The sequence below is a fragment of the Alexandromys fortis genome, unplaced genomic scaffold (assembly GCF_014885135.2).
Source record: "Alexandromys fortis isolate MF-2015 unplaced genomic scaffold, M_Fortis_MF-2015_v1.1 scaffold_107, whole genome shotgun sequence".
NCBI classification, from domain to species: Eukaryota; Metazoa; Chordata; class Mammalia; order Rodentia; family Cricetidae; genus Alexandromys; species Alexandromys fortis.
In genome coordinates this window covers 1,541,634-1,550,812 of record NW_026067987.1, presented here as the reverse complement: position 1 = coordinate 1,550,812, position 9,179 = coordinate 1,541,634, and the positions used below count along the sequence as shown (strand labels likewise).

The following is a 9,179-nucleotide window of genomic DNA, read 5'->3' as shown; positions in this document are numbered from 1 at the left end:
TTTTTATTTCACTCTTTCAGTGAGCCAACAACTACTCAATTGTATCAGCCATCTTTTGAAGATTCTGTCTACTTAAAATGTAGTGCTAAAATGTTAAGATTGCAGGTACACTCGTCTAACATCTGGATACAAGGAGTCTGGAAACAATTTTTGTGGTTCTTTTTGTGAGACCGGGGATGCACACAGCACCTCGCCTGGGTACACTTGCTCTGATACGTACCTCCTAGTTTTAGCTAAAATAATTTAAATAGATCGCTATTGTTTTATGTTGGCGTTTACAACAGATGAATTATGTGTCGATGTGGCTGGAAACCATGGGTTCCACATACGTTAACTCAACATCCTATAAACATACTAGAGTAGTGGTCCTCACTGGATGATCTGTTACCTGTTTCCCTGTTTGATCCACACATGTCCAGCTCTACACATGGTTTGAGCTCGCATCAGTGAAAAGCAAGGGAAAGTGCCTCTTCCGTATAGAAAGCATCTTTCCACTTACAGCCTCATCAAATGTCGTCTTTCCTCTTGTCAGATTTCCACAAATTTCTCATCATTCTCTAAAACGATAATCGTGTTTCCAAAATCTGCTTGAACGCACCCTTTTTCCTGTCAGCACAGTGATTGTTGTCTCTCAGAATGTATAGGAGACGGCGTGGAAATAATACCTATTTATAGCTGTTGTCTTTTGAAAGATAGTCATGACATCAGAGAACGGTCTTTATTTAAGCTAGGAACATGTAAGGGCTGGGGACATGGCCAGCTGAAAAGTGCTTGTGCAACCAAGAGGACCCAAACTGAGCAAAATATGTTCTTCTAGGTAGGGGGAAACTCTCTCAAAGAAACTAAGATTTTGTCTCAAAAAATAAGGTCAGAAGTGATTGAGGAAGAGGTCCATGACACTGGTGTGGACCGCTGGACTTCACAGGTGTACACACACTCAGCCATCTATAAACACATGCACACACACATACATGTGTACACACATACACAGAATTAAGCAACTATTGGGGGGGGGCACAACGGTCCTGGCACCCACAGATCACTAGGGAAACCAGGAATTCTACACTCACAGGGGTCTCTTTCCAATGGAAAAGATAAAATACCCAGAAGGCTAGGGGAGGATTTTCTTAATGACCTGGTGACCTTTATGCCATCTGTGGAGGCAGACCCCATTTACCTTTGCTATAGAGACAGAACTCACTAAAATTTTCCACAATGGTTATCCCAGACTCTCCCATCCCTGGACCACTTTCCTTAGGGGAAATGCCACATGTTTTTTACAGCCTGCTGACCTCTATGCTCCGGGTCAGAGACCACACAAAATTCTAGAACTTTTAGCTAGTATGGATCCCACCTTCATGGTTACGTGTACTTTGTAAAAGAGTTTCTATGTAGTCACACCTTAAGCTGTTTTGTGCACCCGAAATTGGACTGATTGTTGCCTGAAAACCTTTTCTTGAGTTGCACTGTGTTTTAAATATGCTGACAATGAATAGTCTTGCATCAGACTCCTCAAAGTCCGGGCCAGGTTGACAGAGTCAATTAGAACCAGGTTCTCGTTCTCATCTCTTTGCTTCCCTGTTTGACACCAGGAGGGACACCCTCTAGCAACTATGCAAAATTATTAATATTCTGCAATAAAAGGGTTACAAATAGTAAATTATGTTTTTTTAGCTCAACACCCCAACCTGTGCCCATAGCCTCAGGGACTATGGAGCCTCAGGCAGAAAGACAATGCAATATTATTAATTCCATACCTTCGTAGCCAAAACAGTGAGGTCTTAACTCAAAATAGTGTTTATACATTTTTGCAAATGAGAAAAATGAGTTTTTATTAACAAAGGCTGACTCAAAAATTAAGAACATTTTTATGTAGATTTTAATTTTTCTGACTTTTCCGTGCTTGTGTACCAATTCGATTTTATAATATGAAAATCCTAATTTTAATTTATGTAAAAATAAGCTGGGCAGTGTGGTAAATATCTATAATTCCAACTACTCAGGAGGCTGAGACTCTTAAGAGGCCCATAAGCCCAGGAGCAGAATGAAGTCAATGCAACAAAAAGAAAACTGATGTCAAAAGCAAAAGGAAAGTAAGTAGCAATTTTGTACATATTCGTTTGTTTCCAAGAATGCGCTGGCTAACTTTATGTCAACTTGATATAAGCTAGAGTTGTTTGGGAGGAGGGAACTTCAATTTTGAAACTGCTCTTACCAGACTGGCCTGCAGGCAAGCCTACAAATGGTTCTTTGTCTTAGTTAATTGGTTAATTACGAGTAGGAGGATCCAGCCCATTGTGTACAGCAAGGCCCTGAGTTGTTGGTCCAGGATTCTCTAAGAAAACAGGCAGAGCAAGCCATGAGGAGCAAGTCTGTAAGCAGCCGGGCTCCATGGACTCTGCATCAGCTCCTGCCTCCAGGTTCCTGCCCTGAGTAAGTTCCTGCCCTGTCTACTACCCTCAGCAATGGAATATGACCTTAAAGTTATGAGATGAAGTAAACACCTTTCTTACCCAAGTTGCTTTCAGTCATGGTGGTTTCTCACAGCAATAGAAGCCTAAACTACGGGTTGGTTAAATGTAAAAGTTCTACAAGCTAGACTTAAACAAGCAAGAAAGTATTGCTAAGTCTGTGGTCTGGGCTCTCTGCTCCTCCCTGTTCTAGAGACAGCCACTTCTTTTCGGGCAGTGCCAGCCTCGTTCCAGAGACACGATGGTGAAGGTCAGAGTGAACAGATTTGGCCGTATTGGACGCCTGGTTACCAGGGCTGCCTTCACTTCAGGCAAAGTGATGTTGTTGCCATCAATGACCCTTTCCTTGACCTCAACTACATGGTCTACATGTTCCAGTATGACTCCACCCATGGCAAGTTCAAAGGCACAGTTAAGGCTGAGAATGGGAAGCTTGTCATCAACGTGAAGGCCATCACCATCTTCCAGGAGCGAGATCCCGCCAACATCAAATGGGGGGATGCCGGCGCCGAGTATGTTGTGGAGTCTACCAGTGTCTTCACCACCATGGAGAAGGCTGGGGCCCACTTGAAGGGTGGGGCCAAGAGGGTCATCATCTCCGCCCCTTCTGCCGATGCCCCCATGTTTGTGATGGGCGTGAACCATGACACATATGACAATTCCCTCAAGATTGTCAGCAATGCTTCCTGCACCACCAACTGCTTAGCCCCCTTGGCCAAGGTCATCCATGACAACTTTGGCATTGTGGAGGGACTCATGATCACAGTCCATGCCATCATGGCCACCCAGAAGACTGTGGATGGCCCCTCTGGGAAGCTGTGGCGAGATGGCCGTGGCGCTGCCCAGAACATCATCCCTGCGTCCATTGGCGCTGCCAAGGCTGTGGGCAAAGTCATCCCAGAGCTGAACGGGAAGCTCACGGGCATGGCCTTCCGCATTCCTAACCCAAATGTGTCTGTCATCGATCTGACATGCCGCCTGGAGAAAGCTGCCAAGTATGATGACATCAAGAAGGTGGTGAAGCAGGCATCCGAGGGCCCACTAAAGGGCATCCTGGGCTACACTGAGGACCAGGTCGTCTCCTGTGACTTTAACAGTGATTCCCACTCTTCCACCTTCGATGCTGGGGCTGGCATTGCTCTCAATGACAACTTTGTAAAGCTCATTTCCTGGTACGACAATGAATTCGGCTACAGCAACAGAGTGGAGGACCCCATGGCCTACATGGCCTCCAAGGAGTAAGAAGCCCGCCCTGGACCACCCATCCCAGCAAGGACACAGCAAGAGAGAGGTCCTCGGCTGCTGAGCAGTCCCTGTCCTAACTAACCCTTGACACTGAGCATCTCCCTCACAGTTTCCATCCCAGACCCCCAGAATAGCAGGAGGGGGCTTAGGGAGCCCTACTCTCTTGAATACTATCAATAAAGTTCATTGCACCCCTCTAAAAAAAAGAGTCTGTGGTCTGGTCTTCCCCCCCCCCCCGCCAAGGCCTACTAGTGCTGATGTTACTGTTACTGAGGGGTGCTAGACATGGTGATGTCATACCCAAGTCATGGGACTCTCAAACAAGACCACCACAGAGCTGGTATCCGATGACGACACACTGGGGTTTATTGATTACAAGTTAGCTAACCCAGACCATAATCCAACACACCTCCACAACGGGTGGGGGAGAACGGTCCTGAGCTCTCAGGGTAATGGGTCTTTAAAGGGGGGACTGCAGGCAGAGTGGCACAAGCCTTGGCGTTTGGAGATTGGGTAAAAGTATACAACTTTTAAATTTGCTGGCTGGGGTATAGGGGAATTTCAAAACAGTCAAAACAGTGGTTATCAGGTACCTACAAGGACTTTTGAAGAAAGCAGATGTAAACAGATGCTGTTTGGGTACCCTGGTGGGTCACTTTGACCAGGGTAAGCACAGTTTGGGGGGGGAATGTTTATGACTTTGCTGGGCTGCATTCACCCTCCTACGGAGTTCTTTCTCAAAATGCAACTTGTTCTGTTCCTTCAGGGACACACTGATGTGTGTTCTTTAAGACATTACTGCTCTTATGCCCTGTGACACAGCTGTCACAAGGGGAACAGACCCCCTCCACCACGTGGTCCTGCCAGCATGCCATACTGTGCTGCTGCAAGCCTAAAACAGCCACACCCTGCAATAAGACGCTTAAACATTTATAAATATGAAGTCTTTGTTAAGTCAATTTCTTTGGGCTTTTTATCATGCCCCCGGCTAACACGTGACAAGCCTTGAGAGGACAAATCACCGTGTCTTTATTACTCTGGTACTTGGGGGCAGAAGCAAGGAGGACCCCGATGATGGCATCCTTCTCACCAATGCCTGGCAGCTGCCTATCTGTCTGCACTGGTGGAGTTTGGTCTTTTCAATGTCGTCACTGTGCTAGCTTCTGTCTTTGTCACAAAACGCCTGAGAAAAATGAACCCCAAGGAGAAATGGTTAGTTCTAGATCCCAATTTTGAGAGTTTCTTTTATTTTCAATAGTTTGGTTTCAGGACCCAGCAGAGTCCAGCCCTACTGACTTCCTGCCAAGGTTCAGGTCAGTTGCTTCAGCACAGGGAAAGGGACTTAGGACATCTAATCTAAGATATAACAGGATCAACTCACACACACGCTGTTTGAATCATGCTCTTTATTCTCCTGCCCGTTACAAACTCCCAAACATATATACATATTATATCCGTTCATTAACAGCTTGTTGAGAATAATTAAAAAAAACTACAAAGAAGATTCTCAGGGACACAGGCATTCTTTGAAGATACACAGCAAAGCTTACCAGCTAGTTTGTATCTAACCACAGCTACTGCTGTGGGGAGGTTCTGGCCTTCTCTTAAAGGGGCCGCTATAGGTTATAAAAGGGGAAAGACTAAACCATTGCAGGATCTAAGGGAAAGGTAGAGAATACGTGTACTATTTTACATTTCTTAAGTGTGATTAATAATATCTGAACATGGTTAGTCAACAAACAGCCTTTTTATCACCTGCATCTCAGGACCTAAACAAAAACAATCTACCGGATTAAAAGCTGGTACAAAGTGTTAATTGCTATTATGAATCAGAGCAGGGAGGTGCCAGGGTAGGACCCTAAGGACAACATAAATACTATTGATCTCTTGAAGGACGATGATGGACAATATTACTATTTGTTCCCACTGCTCCCCCTGACCTGACCTGTACTACTAGATGTCAGACCTGGTTAGATTCACCCCTGCCACGCCATCCATGTCCCTCATAGAGTGCCAGCATTAGTGACTGCCCACCAGCCCCCTGCACTGACTCAAAATGGGGAGGTATCAGGCCTTGTAGGTCAGCACCCATGTCCCCCACACACTGAAAGGTACCAGCACATTTAGGAACCCTCTCCTTCCCCTCATGAAATAGCACTAGGCTCCACTCCTACAGCTCCCAGCCTATGATGCAAGTTTGCACGCCATGATGATCATTCCTGTTTGCTCAGAAACACTTCTAGGTGTCAGTCTGAGCCGGACAATAGTCCTGGGAACTGTCCACATGTACTGTTGGGTATCAGATGCGGTGTCCCTACATGCCTCATATACAGTGATGGATAGAAGTTCTTGAAATACCCCATCCCCCCAAATACACACCATGCCTGGCTAAGCATTGTCCCAAGAGAAACACCATATCTCTTCTACTGTGAGACAGCAAGTCTCGCTGCTCTCCCCAGGCTGACTACATATCAGACTTGATGGGCAGTCCCACACTTGCATCTCTGTGTGTGTATATGTGTGTGTGTGTGTGTTAAGCGTAGGTGTGTGCTCTGTGTAGGTGTATGTGCTGGGTGTATATATATCCTTGTGTATGTGTGTGAGACTGTGTGACTGTACTAGGTATAGGTGTGGGTGTAGCTGTGTGTTGTGGGTAGCTGTGTGTATACACATCCTTGTGTCTGGGTGGGTGAGTGTGGGTTCATCTGCCTACTTTGTGCAGCTACTGGTGCAGGCCCGGGCTCCACCTTCAGTGACTCATTAAAGATATGTTGATAACCTCAATTTCCTGAGCACAGGCATTCACTCGCCTGGATTTTGCCACTTAAGCTAGGCTGGTTGTCTGAGGAGCCTCTGGGATCTGCCTTTGCGACCCATGTGCTGAGATTAAAGCTGATGATGCTAGACCTCTGTAGCGTGGGTGGTGGCTTTTGTTTATATTTTTGGGGTAGGGAGTGAATCTTCTCCTTTAACTCGGGACCCCATGCTTGCAAGGCAAATTCTTTACTAAGTGAGGTATCTCGCTCACTCCTGGACACTTGGTTTTCTATTTTTAGTTTTATTTATTTATTTTTTTTCTGCTTATATTCTTCTTTTTCTTCTGGTTTTATTTTTCTCAGTGTTCCATGGCTGTGTTTGAGGGGCTTTCTTTTTTAACTTTTTCTGACTCAAATTTTTGCCATATTTTAAATTTTCATTTATTTGGGTTCTCTTTACCTTTTACTTTTTAAATTATTCATAGGTCATTAGTAGTGTACTGGACCTGTGGGATTTACACCTCTTTGGCCTGCGGCTAATGTCGAGTTTCTAAGATTTCTGATTTGTCTGGTTTGCTATTTACATTTGCTTGATTGCCTCGGCTTACTTAATGATTTCTGTTTTGATTTCTTTAAGTGTCTTGGTTTGCTTGAATTTCTTTGATAGGTATTAGAGGTAGCTGGTTTGGGGTATTGGTTTTAAACTTATGTTTTATTTTGTACATCGTTTTCTCACTCATTCTTGCTCCATTTCCGTCTGTATCCCCTTGCTCCTGTTTAAGTTTTCCGATTAGCATCCAGAACATCCCTGAGTCGTGGTCCTTCCTTCCACTTCACTGGATTGGGAGTCAGAGCTCAGTTTGGGTGTCGAGTTTGTTCTGTCCGTGTGTCTTCAATGCTCTCGTTTAAAGCTACTTCTTTGTGGGGTCTCATTTTGTCCTCTGTGTTTGTTTTATATCTCCGGATATTGCTGCTTGCATTCCTCATGTCTCTGTACATTCCTTTACATCTCTTCCTTTCCCCTTCCCTCCCATTTTCTTTGGCAGCAGCATCACTGCCAACCATGTCCAGTGACAGAGAAGATGAGTACTCAGAGCCCAGCGCAGTGCCCAGCATCTCCGATGAAGAAGTGTTCACCAGGTAGTACACCATCCTGGAGGCCTTAGGCCGGGGTGGCACCGGCAAAGTCGTGCTGGCCCAGCATCATCTCACAGGTGCCCCAGTCGCTGTGAAAGCTCTGGGAAAGCGGGAGAAGTTGTGGGAGCCAACAACGTCCGACGCCGACATCGTGAGGATGCTCAGCCATCCTAACATTGTTTCCCTCCTGCAGGTGATAGAAACAGAACAGAACGTTTATTTAGTTATGGAAGTGGCTGAGGGAGAGCAGCTATTTTAGCGCGTCAGGAAGGCTGGATGCCTGACGGAAGAGGAGGCTGGAAGCATATTTGTTCAGGGGCTCGGTGCCATAGGCTACTGCCATGATGAAGGCGTCGCTCATAGAGATCTAAAGCCTGACAATGTCGTAGTGGATGAGAACGGAAAGGTGAAGATTATTGACTTTGGCCTGGGTGCCAGATTTGGCCTGGGCAAAAGCTAGAAAGGCTGTGTGGTACCTTCCAGTTCATTCCCCCTGGAAATCTTCCTGGGCATCCCTTATGATGGCTCCAAAGCCGACATCTGGACCTTGGGGGTCCTCTTACATTATATGGCCCATTTGCAGGGGCCATCTTGTCAAAACTTAGGGAACAAGTTCTGCGAGGGAGGTATGACATCTCCTATCAGCTTTCCAAAGACTTAAGGAGCACGATCGACCTATTATTAACAGTGAATGGCAAGGCAGAGGCCAACTCTCAGGGACATCATGGGTCACCCATGGCTTCAGAAAGAGAAAGGACTGTTACTATTAACTATAATGGAAACTCCACCTGCCCAGACCCTGAAATTATGCCAGCCATGGAAAACATTGGGTTTGACACTCAGGATATAAGAGAATCTTCAAAGCACAGAAAATTCAATGAAACAATGGCTGCATACCACTTACTGAGATGTCAGGCTTGCCAGGACAATGACAGTAGTGTCCACACAAAGTTAATGGACTTTGTTCTTCTTTCTGCCATTTTCCAAAACCTCTTCTTCCTAGACACTCAAGAACTTACTTTGAACACCAAAAGCACAGTATTCTAGATCCTTATCTAAGACATAACACTATCTTGCTCATGAAGAACCAAAATGTTGAGCTAGAATTACTAAAGAGCCAAAAGTTGTTTATCAGAGAATGACAACGGAGGAAGTTGGTTAGGAAGGTGTGTTCCTAGGTATGATGGAGAAGGATTCCATAGTTGGATCTGGAAAAGGTAGGGGAAGAAAGTGACAAAGAACCAAGTTTCAGAGAAACCACCTTGGAGAGCAGTGCATGTTGAAATAGGAGCAGCAGGCTACTTCCGGCCACCCGGCTAGCTTTACCCAAAACAATTACATGGAAACTGTATTCTTTTAAACACTGCTTGGTCCATTATTTCTAGTCTCTTATTGGCTAATTCTCACATCTTGATTAACCCATTTCTAATAATCTGAGTAGCACCACGAGGTGTCTACAAGGACACTAGACCAAAACAAAATCTCCAAGCCAGCCTGAGCATATGGCCATGTCCCAAGCAGTGTATTATTAACTCTTGAGGTTAAAGTGTCCAAGAAATATCCTCAGGCC

The 9,179-nt window shown here is 45.4% G+C and overlaps 2 pseudogenes; both read left to right on the top strand.

The window, feature by feature from the left end:
- Positions 1–2,712: 2,712 nt before the first annotated feature.
- Positions 2,713–3,902, top strand: LOC126511931 (glyceraldehyde-3-phosphate dehydrogenase-like; annotated as a pseudogene).
- Positions 3,903–5,247: 1,345 nt separating this feature from the next.
- Positions 5,248–8,656, top strand: LOC126511947 (sperm motility kinase Z-like; annotated as a pseudogene).
- The last annotated feature ends 523 nt before the right edge of the window (positions 8,657–9,179 follow it).